The sequence below is a fragment of the Capsicum annuum genome, chromosome 12, assembly GCF_002878395.1.
Source record: "Capsicum annuum cultivar UCD-10X-F1 chromosome 12, UCD10Xv1.1, whole genome shotgun sequence".
Lineage (NCBI taxonomy): Eukaryota > Viridiplantae > Streptophyta > Magnoliopsida > Solanales > Solanaceae > Capsicum > Capsicum annuum.
This window is the reverse complement of record NC_061122.1, coordinates 91,246,750-91,266,832: the sequence shown is the minus strand read 5'-3', so window position 1 is coordinate 91,266,832 and position 20,083 is coordinate 91,246,750. Positions and strand designations below refer to the sequence as shown.

Sequence of the window (20,083 nt, the reverse complement as noted above, 5' to 3'; positions counted from 1 at the left end):
GAGATAGAGTTAGGCATTCTGTCTAAAAAAATAGGTACATTCTTATGAATTTAATGTCTTGTTTGAGTTACAAGTTTAGTATGATGTCATACTAAGTGATTTTTTTGTATAGGTACAACATTATGACATCAAACATAGCTGAATCAGTGATTCATTGTTTGGTGATGAAAGAGAATTTTCCATCGTAACTTTGTTTGAAATAACAAACAAGAAGTATGGCCAATTTTTTAATGAAAGACGTGTAGAGTTCGAAGATGTAGGAACCCTATTTGTTCTAGAAGCAAAAAAATAATATCAACGAAGATCAGTCTAAGGAATAGGTTATTATCTAATCAAATAGTAGATTACAAGTTCAGTATCAACAGTCATAGTGATGTTGCCACGATAGATCTTTTAATAAGATCTTGTACGTGCAGAGTTTTTGACTTGGAAAAAATACCATGTCCACATGCTATGGAAGCACTTCGAGCTCAATACGGTGCAAAATATAGAACTAAAATTTATGAGTACTCCTCTTCATATTATTCGGTGGAAAAATATACAATGGAATATAGTGGGTATATTACTCTAGTGCCTTCCGAAGAATCTTGAGTTATTCCTGCAGAGCTTTTGGGGAGATTAATACCTCCTTCATATATTGACACCCAAGCACTATCGAACTCGGAAGAAGGCCACATAAGAGGAGGCATGGAGTCAGAGAATTATTTCCATCAAGAAGAAACAAGTGATTCGTATGTAAGAGCATTGGCCACAAAAGAACTACATGCCCAGATCGTAATCCACCATGATCGTTGTAATTACAAAAACTTGTGTTTCCATTTGGTGTGTACTTTTATATATTTAAATCATTATTGTGAACGTAAATGTTATCATTTATTATATAAAATAATTTTTTAATAACTTGTGCATCAATAAAAAGAGGCAAAACATGAACTAAATACAATAGACCATAAAATTATTTTCAATAGATTACTCATCTGTTGCAACAAATAGACATTAGCTGGAAGAACACAATATAGTTCATCAAACTGAAATATTTTCCTCCAACAAATAACAAATCTGTCACAACAGATGGATAATCTATTGATAGAAATCCAACTAATGACCAATCTATTCCAACACATGGCCATCTGTTGAAAGAACTCAAAAGTCAAAATTGCTATTGCTTGCTACTGGATTCAAAATTGCTCCTTACCTCCAACCGTCGACACGTTAACTTGTTTAGAAGAAGAAATAGACAAAATGAAAATTAAATAAGAATTAAAAATCCAAAGTCGACCAAAAATAATTTTTTCATTCAATGAAAAAAAATACATTAGGTATAGATCCGATACATAAAAATTAAAATATATATGCTAAAAAAAAACACATTCTAATTATTATTATCAACATAATTATCATTATTATTGTTAGCCGACCAATCTTCAATTGACAGCAGCAGGGCCCTCATTATCCTCTAGATCTCTCTGAATATCCTTGCTTTCATGGTGACCAACTCCCTCTGCAGGTCATTCACCTATATTTGAAGTTCCCATAGTCATCTAACATTGAAGATGGTTACCATTTGATCCTGCGTTGTCTTGTACACTACTTAACATATAAACATGAGCAAAACCATCATTAAATTATAACAGGATATAATTTTAATGGTGAAATGGACTTTTGAAAGGCCTCCGAAGCCTCACACTGCAGCAAACAAGAATAGAAAACCAACAAAAAATTCCCCTAGTCCAAATTTATGTGGATGGGTTACTTGAGGAGACTATTATACAGTAGAAGGTGCTTGGGAGAATACTTGTACTAGAAGGGGAAGGTGGATAAGACCATATATCATCACAGATCTTATTTAAGAGAAAACATAGGGAAGCAAGTAAGGAACTTCTAGTGAATCTTGCCAATGAAATTGACTTGAGAGATGAAAAAACTGAACTAGCTTCAAATGTAGAAGTGTATCCAAATATTAAAATTTGTCAGTCATTCTTGAAAAAGAATAACGCTCAAGAGGACTAGAGTTGGATACTTTGTTACGGACTGCGACTAGCGAGCGCGATCTCAATGAAGAACCACAAAGTGCAGGATCAGAACTCTAAGAAAGCAGCTTGGCGAGCATAGAGGATTGGTAAGATTTTAAAACAAGAATGAGACCTGAACCAACAACTCCAGAAGTAAAAATAAGGGAAGACAAGGTGTCAATTTTTGAAGTCTAACTTACATCTCATGCCTTCTATTTGTGGTTCTGATCAGGGCAATGGTAGTAGAAATAAAAAGGTCTGAAGTTTGGCAGAAATCCCATGGCTTGTTGTTTCCACTGTCTTTGACTAGACTAGAGTCATAAATAGAAGGCCTGGGATGCAAGTTTAACTTGAGAAACTACCACCTTGGCTTGATCCTTTATTCTTACTTCAGGAGTTATTGGTTCAAGTTTCATTCCTGACTGACAATCTTACCACCATCGGTGCTTGCAAATATGATACCTTAGAATTCTGGCCCTGCATTTTGTGGGTCTTCATTTAGGCCACGCTAAAAAAGTACACAGCTGCAATCAACTTCAGTATTTTTCTTTTCAAAATTAGACTGATGGATTTTCATTTTTGGATACACTTTCACATTTACAGCTCATTCAATTTTTTCATTTTTCATGTCAATTTCATCAGTCAGTTTCGCTACACTTTTCTTCCTACCCTGTGTTTCTTCTTTAATAAGGTTTGAGTTGATATATGGTCTTCTCCACCTCCCTCTTCTCGCACAGGTATTTTTCCAATCACCTTCTACCGTATAATAGTCTCCTTGGGCAACCTATCCATATAAATTTAGACTAGAGAAATAACTATATTCATTTTCATTTTTGTTTGCAGCAGTACAAAGCTTCAGAGGACTTTCAAAAGTCCATTGAACCCTTAAAATCAGTCCAATCATTATTTGAATGTTTAAACTAACACCAAAAACTTAAACCCTTCTCCTAACTTGACATATAAACATTAGAAAAATATTTATTAAACCGTAACAGGTTATTGACACCACCTACTTCGTCCCTCAGTCTTACCAGTTCGAACCTAACAATCTTAACCATAAAATGCCATATCTTGTTTGAAAGATAGCACCTAATAGGTAAAGAACCAACGTCACAAAATTAGTGTACTGGATGTGTGTTTTTATGATAGGTTGATCAGTAATACATACCTCCCACATATGAAGTGGTTCCATCTGGAAGCAGCTTATTCCTTTGCACCCATTTTTTGTCTAGCCTTTAATTCTGGTTGGGCAAAAGTTGATCTAGTTTTACTTTCTTTTAATCTACAAACAAGAGAAAAACATTTGATGTCAAACAAGAGAAGAACAAAAATAACATTACAAAAGGGTAACAAAAAATTAAATAAATTAATAGGTGATCCATCTGATGCAACAGATTCCCTATCTATTCAATAGATGAGTCATCTATCGCAACAGGCAACACATCTGTGGCAATAGATGGATGACATATTGCAATAGATGGGTCATCTATTAGAATAAATCAAACCAACCTTGCTACTAGTTTGATTTCATCCACAGTTGGTCTATCTATTCCAATAGTTGATTCATCAGTTGCAATAATTGAGAAAACTATTGCAACACCACCAACAACATCAACAATAGCATCAACAACAAAGAAACAGCACATATGTTCCAACACCATCAACAACACAAACACCACATGTTCTAACAACACCAACACCCCCAATAAAAGCACCACCAAAGTAATAAACAAAAGACATAAAAAAACAATATTGATAATAAGGCTTTTTAAGTTCTCAGAATAGATGTTTTTTTTTTTGCATATTTTCATAAAAACAATAGTTCATTTATTCAAGACTTAAAAGTTACCTTTTCTTTAATTTTCTCAATAAATAGGAAACTGGTAATGGGTAAATCAATAATAACAACAGATATAAATATCTAATTTAAATAACATATAAATAAGAAGATGAGAAGGAAAGAACAATAGTGAACCATACCTATAATGTCAAAAAAGCAAAGGGATCAGAACAACTATTTTAGTCGAGAAAAGATATTGACCGGTTGACATCCAACAGGATCCTATGCGAAAGAGGGAGAGAAAAAAGAAAAAATAAGGAGATAATTGTGATTACCCCAAAGAGGAGAGAAAGAGAATTTTTAATAAAGAAGAGAGATAACTTAATTTAAGGATGAAGGAGAGAAAATTCTAGATATAGGTTTTAAATATTCATTAATAAATTTGAGGGTCACGAGGAGATGGTGACATTGAAAAAAAAATAAAACTACTCAAAGAGGAGATTTTCGAGTTATCCAAGTAATATTTTTTATCGCTTAAGTATTTTATCTTTTTTATCTTAGACATGAAATTAGGAAATTGCTTTAAAATAAAAAAAAAATCTTAAAACATATAAGTCATACTTAGCAATAAATGAAAATTTCTATTTGAAAATTTCCAACAACTCAGTTATCTATCGCAACAGATGACTTAATCTGTTTGATAAATTTCAATAGATAAGTCATCTGTTGTAACAGGTTGAACATTTATTTCTATACAATTTCAATTGAGTTCATATGTTCAACTACAAAATCAATTAATTTAGCTAGAAATAAGGGTAAGTTCATAAGGTCAACTACAACTTCAATTGCGTCTTTTGGCAATTTCATAATATTGATTTGCATTCCTCCCGACTTGAGTCATCGATCGATTACTCTGAGTTGATACGGTTCTTATTATCCTGTTGTAAATTAAATACCTAAATTGATGTATCTAGAACTAGGGGTGAATTTATAAGGTCAGCTCTTTTGGCAATTTTATGATGTTGGTATTGCATTCCTCCCGACCTGAGTTATTGATCGATCACTCAGAGTTGAAACGATTCTTATTACCTTATTGTCAAGATAATACCTAAATTAATTTATCTAGAACTAGGGGTAAGTTTATAGAGTCAACTACAACTTAAATTGAGTCTTTTGGCAATTCCGTGATGTTTGGTATTGCGTTCATCCCGACCTGAGTCGTCAACCGATCACTCTGATTTGAAATGATTTTTATTACTTTATTTTCAAGATAATACCTAAATTTATTTATCTAGAATTAGGGGTGAGCTCATAGGGTCAACTACAACTTCAACTGAGTCTTTTGGAAATTCCATGATGTTGGTATTGCATTTCTCCCGACCTGAGTCATTGATCGATCACTTTGAGTTGAAATGATTCTTATTACCTCATTGTCAAGATAATACCTAAAATTCATCAGTGTTCCAGTTGAACTTAACACACTTTATTATGATGAGACGGTTAAAAATTACGCATATCTTTTAAAATTTTAAAAACTAATTAAGATCAATTCGGACCAAATTAACATTTTCAAAACTTGTCATTCTTTTCCAAAATACAAATCAACCCCATATAAATCATCACTTTGCGGGAAAACTATTTCATTATTTCAAATCTTTAGTTCTCACTCTTTTCTCTCTCTCAACAATATAGACAACAACTACTCAACATATTGCTCGACCCTTCACAACAGATCGATTTTCTTTCCATTTTCAACCACATAGGTTTTTTTTGACTTTATTCTTTCTTGTATCCACCATTTTCTCTGTCGTCATAGGTAACAGAGTTCGAGAAGAGTTCTATATTTGTTATTTTTTCTAAAATTATGGCTTTTAAGTTAATGATGAAAAAGAAGACTTTTAGTTGTATTATCTTCGAGAATATGTTTACAATTTTGAGTTTTGATGGTAAAATTATAGGAAGAACCCGAGAAAATCTTAGTTTTTATTACAGTATTACGTTAATTGTTGTGGTATTATTGGATGATTTTTGTGGTATTGGTGGTCGTGGTGGTGGTGGTGGTGGTCATCGTGGTGGCACTGGGGGTGTTTGTGAAGGCTATTTGTAATAGCATTGGTGGCATTGATTGGTGGTATTTGTGGTGACTGTTGGTGGTGTCAGTATTGGTGGTGTTTAGAATGTATTTTTTAAAATTTATGAATACATCAATTGTAATATAATTTTTCTTTTTTTGTTGTTTGTAGGTAAAACATGTCTTCCAAAATAAAAGAAAGTGAAAGTGGATCAACTTCTGATAACCTAACAAAAAAGGCTACATTACAGAGGGATTCGGAGGAGCTTTCTAAATAATCTCAGTCAAGAAAAAGTGAAGCTAAGGAAATTTATAAAACCGTCAATGAGGGAGGTGGACAAAGGTCTGTAGATGGTGATGAGGAAAATAAAAGTGAGGAGAAAGAAGAAGAAAATAAACAAGAAGAGCAGGGAGAAGAAAGTGAGAAAGAGGATGAAAATGCATCACCAATGGGGCATGAATTACTATCGAAAACCCATAATGAGGCTATCAAAACTATCAGTATTGACAGGTTTCAAGTTGCGATGCCGATAGATGACCCTACAGAACTAACTGTTGATCTTGTACTTAAATTTCAGTTGGGTAAACCTTTTGACTAAATTAGGAATATTATGAAGAATGAAAACATAGACAGAATTTTTAAAAAGAGCTATTTTGGACACTTTCTTGAGATGCCTGAGGACCATACTGCTTGTTTCCAAATGAGCATGGTATTTGGTTTTTTTAAACACAGGATCAAGTACGTGAGGGATGATAAAGATTAAAAGGGGGAAGATGGGAGAAATCTGGATAAACTACTGTGGCATGCCGGTTTATTTTGGCTTGAAAGAGTTTTCCTTAGTGACGGGCTTGAGATGAAATCATTTAGAACAACCTCTCACCAAGGAAACACAACGCAAAAGTTCCAAGGTAAGTATGATAGCCAAACCCCCACCATCAAACAGTGGTAAGGCATTATCCCAGCGACCACCCACCAAAACCAACAAATGCAAAGAAAAAAATAGATAGGTTATTGGACATTGCTGGACATAGGTGCAAAGCTAATATGTTGATAAAACGTCTTAAGGATAAAACCATACCAAAGTAGTACAGGGAGCAGTTGTGCTTAGTTTGGTTTGCTAATTTCGTTATATTGGCAAGAGACATCAACAAAGTCATAGAAGATGATTTTTTGAAGCTTACTGAGGATTTTGAGAAATTTAACCATTCTCTGAACTCAACTCAACTGATTTTCTATCTACTGCAAATTATGCAACAGATGCGTAATTTGATATAACATATCGTTAATCTATTACGATAGATAGATTAGCTATTGCGATAGATAGATTATCTATTGCTTAAGTTTTTTCCACTGCAATTGGAACAACAGATGGGTAATCTATTGTGACAGATGATTCATGGTTTGCATCAGATTACCCATATGTTTCTTTGGTTCTCTAAACCCGACTCAACAGATTACCCATCTACTGCAAATTATGCAACAGATGGGTAATTTGATGCATCATATTATTAATCTATTGCAACAAACAGATCAACTATTTGACAGAAAATTCATTTATTGCATAAGTTATCTGTGTTAACATGTAACCCAACTGGCTGCAAATTATTATATGATTTAAATGTATCTGGCTTTTTTATAGGTTGTGCATCCATGGATCATGCCTACTAAGCAGGAGTTGGGGATGACTTCTTTTATTACTCTAGGTCTTGTTGATACAATAGCAGACCCAATGGTAGATTTAATAAAGAAGGAATTGGCTGGGGCAACAGCCATAAAAAGAGCAGTTAGGCAAGGTCAACCTAATATTGAGGCTCTTCATGACCAACCTACTGCAATAGATTTGGGTACTTCTTCTGGGGGTGTTGGTGGTGGAGCTGTTGATATTGGTGACAGGCATGCTGATGCTACTGCCAGTCGTGGCGTTGAGCATATAGATGCTCAAGAAAAAATAAATATGTTGAAAACACCTCTTTCACAGGTCCCTGATACCCTTACACATGTCCCTCTTACTTTTACACCGATCCCTCTCACCCTTCTTTACCTTTATGTTCTTATTACAAATATGAAGAGTGCAAGGACAACCGGGATAAACTCTTTGAAAAAATAAAGACTATCGCTAAAGTTGTTGAGGAATTAAAATCCAAGAGGGGTCTCATACCATCCAAAAAGGTGAGAGAGCCATACACTCTTATAGTGGTGGTTGGGAGGAAGAAAATAGCAATTAGACAGTACTCTCTAATTGGAAATCCAAAAAAATTATAACTCCTTCCTCTTCAAAAGTTGCTGAAGTTCAGCGGCCATTCAAGAAGGTAGACATATACATGGAACTTGTCGTCAAAAAGAAGAGGAATCTGTGACAGGCCAAGAATGCCAAGCAAGGCACACAATATTACCCATCCATACCTTTTCTTCCCAAGACTTCAGAAATATGATAGATATGTGTATGCAGTATATGGATAAAGTAAGTTTACTTTTCCTAACCTAGCCTTCTAATCTACTCCATGAAGAAGAATATACACAACAGATATGTCATATATTGGAATAGATGTATATTTTGGTACAACTTATGGTGGTTCTATTGTAACATATTACCCATCTGTTGCATAAGTTTCGTTAGATGGGCAATTTATGAACAAATTCAGAGAACCCTTTGCAATAGATGGACCATCCGTTATATCTTTCCACTATGTTTTCCTTTTTTATAATTACTAACCTATTTAAAAATTTACTTCTTATATCACAATATATTAAAGAAATTCTCTTCCTCATGAGGGGAAGGAAATTAGCGTACCCGAAAGCTTATGATGTTATCGATAGAATAATGGACCTCAACTTCTACAAGAATCTCAAGGATAGTTACGGTAGTCTCAGTAAGCTACCGTCAACTCCCGGTGGTGTAGGATGTGATTCGTTACTTTCTAGGTTCCAATGGGATGAAGAAATGATAAAATATGTTAAAGGGGAGAGGCCAAATCCACACGGCAAGAACTGGATCGAGGCAAAGAGGATTCTTCAATTCACAAACGTGAACGACATACATTATCAGGATGTTGAGATACTACTCGAGGAGGGAATGATCAAGGTTTATGATTGTAACTTACCTGCCTTGGACGAGGCCAATTTTTTTACCCACATGCAGCCACTGTTGGAGTTGTTCCCCATCTTATTGAGGAAGTGTAAACAGATAGACCAATTGCTAATAGAAATGTTGATGAAGAAATCATGAGATTTTGAAGGTTGAAAAAGGGAGATGGACCTTCCAAAAAATGAAACCACTGCTGCATGCGGGTTACACGCTCTTGCACACATTAAATGTTTGCTAATTAGCAGAAAAATGGCCGAGCCAATGACCTTTCTATACGATAATGTTATGACAAACATGCAAGAGGTCTGGTCTTATGGGGTACTAACTGGACGCTTGGAGACTATGTATAAAGAAGAGCCTGTGAAATAACATTTTTTTTATTTCAAGTCACTTCACTTTACATACATATAGTGGCAATTTGTTTGGTCTGATGAAAGTTGAAATTTTTACAATGCAACAAATTGTCCATATTTTGTAAAATATATTATATCTCTTCTTACAAATAGTTTATCTGTTGCAATAAGTTGGTCATCTATTGCATTATGCTGATATTTCTATCCACGTCTTATCTGTTGCAACAATGGAAAACTTGTTTGATAATTTCCAATAGATGACCTATATGTTGCAATATATATCTAAATCTGTTTGATATTTTCCAATAATTATGCTTGAATATCCATGTTCTCAATAACACCAAACCAGTAGCAAATATAAATACACCACCATGAAAATTTTAGCAATTAGGGTTGAATATCTATGTGCCGAACAACACCATACTAGTAGCAATAACGCCAATAATGTATTATCTTCTTGCTCGATTTTGTTTCTCTTCAAAAGCCTTGACTTTCTTCAACAAACCCCAGATTACATAATTTGCTTGTGAAGGGTGTCTTTCTTCATACCAATCAAAGTAATCACATCCACCCAACTTCTATAAAAACAAGACCACAATTACAAAATAATTACAAGTCAATAATTAATCAACTAATTAAATAAAAAATAATTATCTTTGAAATCTTACAAGTAAAAAACCTATGACCTAGATTTTGTTGATTTCAAGAAGTCTTCAATAGAGCTTCATGACCACATTTACAATATCAAAAATATTTATCACAAAAAAATAGTGGAAGATGAGCTCTACATTGTCAAGATCAGTTGGAAAAAATAAAAAAAATATGTAGAAAAACCACCAAATACAAATAATTTGAAAAATTTGGATAAAGAAAAAAAGATGAAGAAGAAGAAGAAGAAAAAGAAGATGATTTGATAATTTAGGGTTAAATTTTAAGAAGAAGATGAATATATAAGACAATGGGGGGAAATAATCGTTGGGGGCCAAATCAAAGCCAAGTCAGCAAAAATGAGGGTTCAACGAGCCTTGGCTGCTTGAATTACACGTGAGCTGCCAATAGGGAAAAAAGTGTCAAACTAACACATTTGATGCCTATTTTATTTTAGGTGTTTAAAATGAATACTTTCTACTTGAGATGCCAAAGTGAGAAATCACTACAACTTTAGGTGCCTATCGATGGGTTCCGTCATTTTTTATTTCAAGTAACTTCATTTTACATGTAGTGGCAATTTTTTATGTCTAATGAAAGTTAAATTTTTTATAATGCAATAGATTGTCCATCTATTATAACAACTATTCTATTTGTTCTGACAGATAGTTTATTTATTTTAATAGGTTGGTCATCTATTTCATTATGTCGATGTTTCTATCTAAGTGTATCTGTTGCAACAGTGGAAGACATGTTTGATAATTTTCAACAGATTATTTACATGTTACAATATATGTCTAAATCTGTTTTTAATATTTTCCAACAGATATGTTGTATGTTGCAATAGATACTTTATCTATTACAATACTTGAATTTAGTATTCCATTTCAGTTAATAAGTTCAAATCTAAGGATAATATAAAATTCATAGACAAAATAAAATAAATCGAAGCCTTCAAAAATTACATGAAATAAATCAACAAATAAATAAAATGTAAAAAAAATGTTATGGGTACAGATCTCAACAAATACATCAACAATTTAAGTTTTGATGCTAGAAATTCCTAAAGAGGGGTGAGGTTATTACTTTGACAGACTCAAGCTATAAAGATCTACTCAATATGGATAAGTTGTTCTTCATTCGGTACTACTAAATTCAGCTTTGGTCATCGTGGATATTTAATATTACTTACATACAGTTTCTGCTCTTTTTGTTCTCCGTATTTTCATATAAAAGAGTAGCCTATTGTTAATGTTGTTCAGCAGTAGCATCTATGTGACATTCACCTGGAAAGATAGAATTGATCAATGCTAATCACGGAGATACAAGAAAATAAAAAAGGATAACTCATCTGTTAGGATAACTCATCTGTTTTTGCAAATCAAACAGGTCTTCCTTCTATTTTAAATTATCCTAAACAGATTATATTTCTATTGCAACAGATGGATCAAATACTGGATAAATTATAACATGAGGCAAACCTCTATGATAATTTTCAATGAATCCAACGAATGAACCATCTGTTGCAACATATGACTCATCTGTTTGAAAAAAAACTAAAATGATAGAAAGTCTTGATTTAAGTTGTCCTAACACATGACCCATCCATTGCAGCAGATAAGTCATCTGTTGGTACAAATAAAAATGGTACATAGAGCTGTTTGATTTTCTAAAACATACGAGACATATGTTGCAATAGATATTATATCTGATGCAACAGGTTAGTCAACTGTTGCAACAGATGTATATATTTGTTTGATAATTTTCAACAGTTGTATCAATGGTTGAAATAGATATGTGTCTATTTTTTAGTTGGAAAAGATGATATATATTCACCTTCTTCAGCTTATGTTGTTCTACTATGTCCATTGTACATTTCTCAATAGTGTAACACAAGGACAGAGGAGTTACAATTTCATTTTTTTAGATGCTTGATAATGCTTTGGAAATTTCTTTCCTTCTCCTCTTAGCCTTAATCTCTAATGGAGTGGATGGATATAAAATCCTCTTTGATAAAATGACACCCCTCTTAGATGTCAATTCCTTTACAGAAAAAATTAATGCATTAATAGCATTAATCACTACATCATATCCCCTTGCAATCTTGACATTTTCATGCAGAACATTTGCTAGGAGAGACAATCCGTATAACCAGTATGATCATACTCATAATGGTTTATTTTAAAACTGTAAGAGGAGCATCATTAGAACGAACAGCAGTACCATTACCACCACCAACAACTTCATCACCACTAAGACCATCAACAACAAAAAGTCCACCCGCCAAAATTGTTTTTCTTATGATGGCTGTTGCTCCAAACAATTTCATTTTCATTCTGTCAATGACCTTAGGGTCTGATAAAGTTTGCACAGACCGTAAAGTAAAAAAAATGGCATCTTCAATTCTCGATTGGTCGAAACAAGCAACGGATGCACAATCTAATATAAATCATTACATATATTAGAATGATGATTAGATCATTCAAAAAAATAATTAATTAAAATAAAAACTTAATGATAATTATACTTACTGCATACTTTGGGGGTTGAAGAGATCAATAAATTTTGCATTTTTATCAGTTTTGGACGACAACCATCTCAAGATTTTTGGATAGAAAACTTCTTTCTAGCAGTTCACCTGCTGTCTCAAATAAGGAATAGCTTCAAACGACCAAGCCTATAAAACAAGGCCAATAAATCAAAATCATTATTGAATAAAAAAATGAATCATGTCATAATAAAAGAAACATTTACCATAAAAGTCCATGAAAATTCATATAAGTTGACTGTTTTTGGCTTTAACGGAGTCAACAAATATTTGACAGTGATTTTGAAGCTTTCATAACCCCACAGATAGTTGTTAAATGCTTCAAGATCTTCGGAGAGCTTTATTAAACCAGTGCTTATATTGTTGTTAATGCCTCTTGTCCAAAGAATATTATTTACAAACCAAACCAAGCACAATGATTGCTTGTGCTTCTTTGAAATTCTTTTACCTTTCAACGCTTCTATCAAATTGTTGTTTTTGAAGATTGGACCAACAATGGACACCAAGTTATCACGATCACTCGACTTGCTTTTGCCTTTTTTGGGTATGTAGGATGCTTTTTGGGGTTAGAATAGGTATAACTTGAGAAGGAGAAGGAGGATAACATTTTAGTCTAGTAACTATGGAAAACTCCTTCCAACCAAAATAAACAAGCATGCCACACACACCAAAATAAACAAGCATGCTTCACTTGTTTCTTTACTAGGACTTGATTCAGTTTTTGTTCTTTTGGGAGCCATATTATCTAAAATTAACAGGAACATAAAATAGCTTATAATTGATTACTGCATCGTTAAAAAGGATAACAGTAAATCTAACATACAAAATAGTAAAATAAAAGTTTTGATAAATCACACATCCATTGCACTAGGTAGGTTATCTATTGCACTAAATAGCTAACCTGTTGCAACGGATGAGTAATCTATTACAACAATAAAAATAGATCACTCATCTGTTGAAATAGATGACTAGTCTGTGCACCAGATCACACATCTCTTCTAACATATAAGTGATCTATTGGAAAATTTAACTAACCTGTTGCAATGGATGAGTAATCTATTGCAACAATACAACACATATCACTCATCTGTTGAGACAAATGAATGGTCTATGCAATAGATCATACATCTATTGCAACATATGAGTGATCTGTTGGAATAGTTATCAACGATCAATATTGTTTAGATTTCTTCCATCAGAAGGATCGTCTATCGCGACAAATGAATGATCAGTTGGAAAAATCAAGTCTTGGATATGTCTTGTTGGAATATTTGATTGGATTTTATCCAATAGAAGATTCATCGATTACATCAAATGATTAATCTGTTGCATTATATTTTTAATTCGATGGTTCCTTCGTTGCACTAGATGGTTAATTTATTGCATTAGATTTTTAATCTGGTGGTTCTTCTATTGCATTCGACGCTAAATCTGTTGCATCACATGGTTAATCTACTGCAAAATATGGTTAATCTGCTGCATCAGATGGTTAATCTGTTGCATTATATGGTGAATCTCTTGTATCGGATTTTTAATCAAATGGTTCCTCTGTTGCATCAGATGGTTAATTAGTTGCATCATATGCTAAATCTGTTACATTATATGGTTATTTTGTTGCATCAGATGGTTAATCTATTGCATCAGATGGTTAATCTATTGCAGAACAGAAGCATGATTTTGTTCAATAGAACAACAACTATATTACCATTTTTACCAAAAACAAATCAACCCAGCAGTGGGCGTAATACGAAAAACACCAACATCGTTGTTTTGTTTGTATAAACACAAACAACAAAAATCAAACTTTAAAAAAATGTAACAAACACAAAAAATCATAATTCACTCTGAGAAGAGTAGAGAAGAGAAGAAATACCAGAAATTAGGGTTTTATTCAGACCGCATTTCAAATTAAAGCAACAAATAATGAAATTGTTAACCAATACTAGAAGAGAAGTTGACTCAAGTTCCTCGTTTTCTTCAAAACTAAAAAGGCCATAATTTTTTTACCTGTGAAAGAAGAAAAGGGACGATGAACAATTCGAAATTGTTGTGGCCGAAGAGCAAGGCTGTCACATTGATTGACGATTAAAAGTAAAAGGAACTCGAAGTCCAACTATTTATCACCGGAGATTGAAGTCTCCGGGGATTGAAAGGAGAAATTTGCAGAACTGTTGGTTGGGAGATACTGTCGAGAGAGAGAAGAGACAGTTGATTTGGAGAGGAGTGGAGTGTGAGTTGATTTGTATTTTTTAAAAGATTAGAAAGTTTTGAAAATATTAATCAAATTCATAATTAATTTAATCAAGTTTTCTAATTATTTTTGACCTTTTAAGTTGGTCAATATCACAAATCCTTCCTTCAAGAATGAAATTACATTTTTCTTTCAATTTTCTCAACAAACTAAGCAGGACATAAAATATTCAAAAATTGGCAATTTGAGGCATTTCGTTAAGACAGAAAGTAATCACACCCACCGAAAATATGTGCAATTCACGTGACTCCATTTTACTTTGAAAGGCTCTATCAGATTAAAAAGCTTTCAGTGAACCAATAAATTAAACGAAATACATGCACTTGATCCATTTTATTTTACTTGAACTCGTTGACATTAAACATTTCTTCAGAAAAACTTTAATTAGTGTAGTATTTTAGTTTTTCGATTTTTAAATACTTGTCACTTTTTAGTTTGTATACCTCTTTAAGAAAGACATCAACTAGAATATAAGTTGATTAAATTACCCTTATTTATTACTTATTTCTATTTAATACTTCTTTTTTTTTTTTGCACTATATTAATACCTTTTCATGTTTATTACTAAGGGCAAAGATGAAAAAATATAACTAATAATATCTTGATTTTCTAAAGTAACAAGTATCATGGAATATCTATTTTTAATAAAAACTATAAGTATTTAGAAATCGAGTGAGTACTAAATTAACCTTATTAATGATGTTTTGAAATTTTAATACTTTAAGTAAGTATTTGACCATGAAAATTAAAAAGTTTTGAAGTTGGAGTTGAAGTTGAAGTTAGAGTTGTGTTTGGTCATGTATTTTTGAAATTTTTTGTTAGACTTTTGGAAAGACTATTTTAACTATAATTTTATACCCCTCTTTTAAAAAACTATCAAAATCACCTTACTTAACTAATTTACCAACAAGATACTACCAAATGTGAGAGGAGATAATAATATTGCCTTTGTTGTTGTGTTGCATAAAGAGCCGCAAGAATGGAAGGGATTAAGGTTCCATTGAATCATGAGAAGATTTTGAGGAAAAAGAAAAAAATTAAAATTACCTTTAATTTTGAGGTCTTTTATCGATGAAAGTAGGAAGAAGAGGGCAACGTGTTAGTTAGGCATCTAACTTCGGTTGTTGGTTGGAACTAAAAGGGTGTTTTTATAAAAAGAAATAAATGGGTATTTGTAACAATAAATAAAGTTGAAATTGAAGTTGGAAGAAAGTGAAAATAACTAAAACTTATTTTCATTTCTTTTAAAATAATTTAAAGTTGGATTTGAAATTCTCATGGCCAAACAACTCAATTTTTATTAAAGTGAAATAATTTTTTTAAAAAAATAAACACTCTAATGATCAAATTAAATGAGTAATAAATGCAGTTATTTAATATTAAAAATAGAAAAAAATAAATTTATTTTAATTTTATAAATTAAATAAATAAACTAAAATAACTTACTATATTTTTTAATAGGAATCAAGAAAAATGAGAGGGAAGAGTAAAAACTTAGCTTTGCACATTCCACAATGTAGGGATGGAATTGGACTTAAAGTTTATAGTGAACTTGAACTTCATAAAGATAAGTGGAGGATAGTAAGTTTCAATTGTACTATATAATTTAAGGTTGAACCTCATTATGTGTATGAGCAAAACGCCAACGGTAAAGTAAATATGTTTTCCGTTCCTTTTTAATTATCATAAATTTTTTAATTGAATTTTTATTTTTACTTATTATTTTTAACAAATTAAGAAAAGACAACTATATATTTTTTATTTTACTCTTAGCATTAATTTTTTTAAAAAATTAATTTTAAGATATAATGTAAACATCATTTAATAAGGGTACTATGATAAAATATTATGTTATTAATTATTTTTTTAATAGGTATGTCAACTCAAAATGTGACAAGTAAAATGGAATGAAGAAAATATTTTAGTTGACACTATTTCGTGCATACATGTATTTAGGAAGATCCTTGTTTCGGACTATCTATATATATCACATAAAGTTATTTTTTAGATAGAGATTTCCGTTTATATAGATTGAACTCCAAAAATGGAAGCTCTTACTCAAGTGCTCTCTATTGGCTTGTTGACCACCCAAACATTAGCGAATTTGAGTGGAAACAAGGACAAACTTTTGGTTCCTCCATACTTTTCCTCACACTCTCAATTTCTATCAACTTGTCCCTCGTTCTATTATCTTTTCGCTTCTCATTGCTCCTCCCTACTCTGTCCGCCACCACTCTCCATCGTATCACCGCGGTGCATAGCCTCATCCTTTGCCTCCTCTCTCTCATCATGGTCGTTGGCTCCAGCCTCGCTTTCCTCCACCAAATGCCACGTCGTCATGGCTGAAATGGTTCTTCTGTTTCTCTACTAATCATATTCTTCCACGTGGACCCATGTTCTTTTGCATTCACTTGTGCTTCCTGTCCAAAATTCTTGAATTTGTAGACACTTTTTTGATTATTCTTAGTAGTTCTCGGACTCGAAGGCTCTCGCTCCTTCACGTGTACCACCACACGATAGTGCCTCTTCATTTTTATCTTGCGATCTACGCTTCGCAATCGTTGCTCCATATTGCACTTATCATCAATGCTTCGGTTCATGTTCTAATGTATGCGTATTATTTCCTCTGTGCTATAGAAAAGAAGCCATGGTGGAAAAGATTTGTCACAAACTGTCAAATAGTTCAATTCATTTTTGGGTTCGTATGTTCACCTATTATGCTCTACTATCACTTTACTATTGAGGTTGGGTGCTCTGGATTTGGACCATGGTGCATTAGCATTGTTTTTAATGCTTCACTTTCGGCACTTTTTCTGGACTTTCATTCCAACAACTATGGCAACAAAATTAGGAAATATTGTAATAGTAAGATGGAGAAACAAACATAATACCATTGTTACTCTTTAATTAGGTGCTCACAATTCCATTTAGCATCATATACTACCACATGTATGCTGATTTCTTCATGGCTATTGAGATTTTCATCTGTTCACATCCTTATTTTTACAAAGATATTCATAGTGTTTTGCTTCAAAATGGATTTATGTGCAAATTAATTTTACACATTTATTGTGAGATTTAACCTTTGATAGAAAGTTCATTGCTTTATTTTCAATATATCTATACATAAAATTGCAAGCACAATGTGATTTCTCTTCTTTTTTCAAAAGTAAATAAAATAAGTATGGTGGCCTGACTCTTATATATCATTCAATCAGAAGGTAATCCAGCCGTATCTTTCAGTGCAGCTATTTTATTATGACTTCACTCCAATCACTATCCCTGTTTTTGATGTTCCCTCCTTGGGTAATATGTAATGAAAAGAGATCAAAATAGGAGGGAAACCCTACGTTCTTACCTTGTAAAAAGGGGGATCGAAACTTATATGACGAAGAAAAAGTCTAAATGAATTGGATTAAAGTATTTAAAAAATTGTAACTCTTCCATACTTAATATAATGCACTCTTTTATGTTTTATTTTTTTTGCTTTACTCTTTTATTTGTTATGTAAGAATATTAGTTAATATCCCCGCTTAAAATTTGTAACCTGAATTTATTTATTTTATTTTATTAATAAAGAAACGCATAACATAGAAATTGAGTGGCGTCTCTTGGCTAAAAGGCTTACTGTAAACTCAATTTGCCACCTAGACACAAGTATGCTTTTATTAGTGAAATAGAGCATTTGTGATGTAATCATTTCAAATTCAAAAGTCGACAACTCTTGCAATTAGGGGACATTTGGTTTAATTAAAAGTTATGTTGAGATTAGTTATTCTCTAGCTAGTTATTCTATTACTATTTCTTAGTGGTTTTTTAATTTGTGCTACTAAAAATAATATGTATTGCATTCTTTTATAAGAAGATATTGTTTATTTATAAAAATATCCTTCACCTTATTTAGCTTGATTATTTTTATGTATGCATTCCTATGATTTTTCTGTGTGTTCAATTATGTGCCAATATATCATATTCATGTGTATCTGTCCAAATATAATTTTTTTATAAGCAAAGATCAACATATATGCATACGTACAAATTACCTTCTTTTTTTCTTACAATTGTTGTAGTTGCATGATATTGATGGGTGTTTTCATGTTGTAAGCAATTGAAAGTATTGAATTCTGAAAGATGTCGATTTTAAAAGATATCCGAATAATTCATCAACCGCTTTATAGTTGCAATTTATTGCTTATCATCAAATTTTGCATTATGTCTTTGAGTTTTTTGGGTCACGTTTTTCAATTTAATTTATAATCTAAGGTTTATCTCTTTCCCTTTTATTCTTCAATCACATTAAAAACAGTAAATTTATAGCAATTCATCTTCATTAAACTAAATATTTATCCATCACAATTTTCAATTTCAAAATCAACTAAAAATTTCTTAGATCAATCGTTTAGAGAAGTCCATTATTTAGGAGTTCAAGTCAAAATCTAAAACTAAAATAAAATAAAATTTCTATTTATCTACAAGTCATGAAATGTATATTGATCGTATATATGATTTAGATACATGGCTTGATCATGATAGTTCTTGAAAATTCTATTTCACATTTAAATGATTCATCCTATTTATGAAAAATAACCGACCAGTGTAATATAATGATGCACCATATGAACTAATTGTGTCATTTCTCTTGTGGCCAACTAACTTTGTTTTTTGATTGAAATTTTCAAATATATTCTTTATTTATATATGAAAAAAATAGAAAGTAATATGTTTTATATAGTCCTAAGATATGCAATTTTATTTTAAATAAATACTTTAATTTTATGTCCAAGAGTTTCAAACACGGCTTTTCTTTTGATGCAAATTAAAACAGTGATTATCCTTTAGCTAATTGCTTATTCATATATTTTTCATACTAATAACTGAACAGTGTGTATATGTTAGCTTCATGTATGCAATGCACATCTCTATTTGGAGTTCACAATTAAGATGGATTTGTTCATAGGCTTTATTTATTTATTCAATTTGGCTTTTTACTGTAGTAAGTATGAAGTTGTCGAAAATGTCAAAGGTCCACTTCTATTCTTTTTGTATTGACATTGAGAAAAACGTGGTAATCATAAGTAACATCTTATGTGCCATTCATACTTATAACCTCAACAAACCCAAAGCTATGAATGTCAAGACCTAACTACAATTTAGCTCAATGCAAAATTATATAGGAATATGTTAAAGTGATAATGAAAGGGCTTGGAGGATAATTTTGTTATTTTTATAATTTTATTCTAAGATAAATTATGTTGGAAATATTTATAACACCTCAAGGATGGGATAACTTATTCTGATACTATTTATTAATTTCAGGACAAGTTATCCCCAACT

General features: G+C 32.0%; 1 pseudogene; it reads left to right on the top strand.

The window, feature by feature from the left end:
• Positions 1-18,189, top strand: part of LOC107849055 — a 68,382-nt pseudogene extending 50,193 nt beyond the window's left edge.
• The last annotated feature ends 1,894 nt before the right edge of the window (positions 18,190-20,083 follow it).